This window comes from Otolemur garnettii, unplaced genomic scaffold (assembly GCF_000181295.1).
Source record: "Otolemur garnettii isolate 467f Iridium unplaced genomic scaffold, OtoGar3 scaffold00127, whole genome shotgun sequence".
In the NCBI taxonomy this organism is placed as follows: domain Eukaryota; kingdom Metazoa; phylum Chordata; class Mammalia; order Primates; family Galagidae; genus Otolemur; species Otolemur garnettii.
In genome coordinates this window covers 1,655,918-1,656,831 of record NW_003852522.1, presented here as the reverse complement: position 1 = coordinate 1,656,831, position 914 = coordinate 1,655,918, and positions in this window count along the sequence as shown.

Sequence of the window (914 nt, the reverse complement as noted above, 5' to 3'; positions counted from 1 at the left end):
CTGAGCAAAAAGCAAGACACTATCTCTACTAAAAATAGAAAAACCAAGGCAAGAGAATCACTAGAGCCAGAGTTGGAGGTTGCTATGAGCTATGATGCCACAACACTTTACCCAGGGCAACAGCTTGAGACTGTCTCACAAAAAAGGGAGGGTGAGCGGTGGCTGTGGCTCAAAAGGGTAGGGCACCGGCCCCATATGCCGGAGGTGGCAGGTTCAAATCCAGCCCCAACCCCCAAAAAATAAATAAAAAAGGGAGAAAAAAAAAGGGAGAGAGAAGGAGGTATCCCTGCAGGTGCTCAGCCTCTATTCTAGTGTAATAAAGCAAGAGGAGCTGAAAGTTTCAGACACCTCCCTTTAAGGCACTTATCAGTTCTGTTCAGGGAAAAGTTTAAAGTGAGGAGGAGAATCAAATTCACTTTTTGTTGAGTTACACAGCCCTGGCTTCACACTATTCTGGTGCCCACTGGTGGTATGATCTTGGATAAGTCACAGCTTTTCCTGGTTCAGATTCTTCATCTATAAAATAGGGGTAAAATACAGAAGCATCTCTAGAGTGAAATTCTAAAGTCAGTGTGATATTTGTATAGTCTACTTTAACCCTGATAGTGCTTAAAACAGCTTTCAGTGCTTCTCTGGGTGAAGATGTTGGATAGCATTTGGGGGCATATTTGGAAAATCCTGACTTTTTTTTTTTTTTTTGAGACAGTCTCTGTCTGTCCTGAGTACTGGAATGCCATGGCCTCAACCTAGCTCACAGCAGCCTCAAACTCTTGGGTTCAAGTGACCCCCACCACCACCCTCAGCCTCCCAAGCAGCAGGGACTACAAGCAATCACCACCTTACCCAGGGAATTTTTTCCATTAAAAAAAATTTCTGGGGTGGCGCCTGTGGCTCAAAGGGGTAGGGCGCTGACC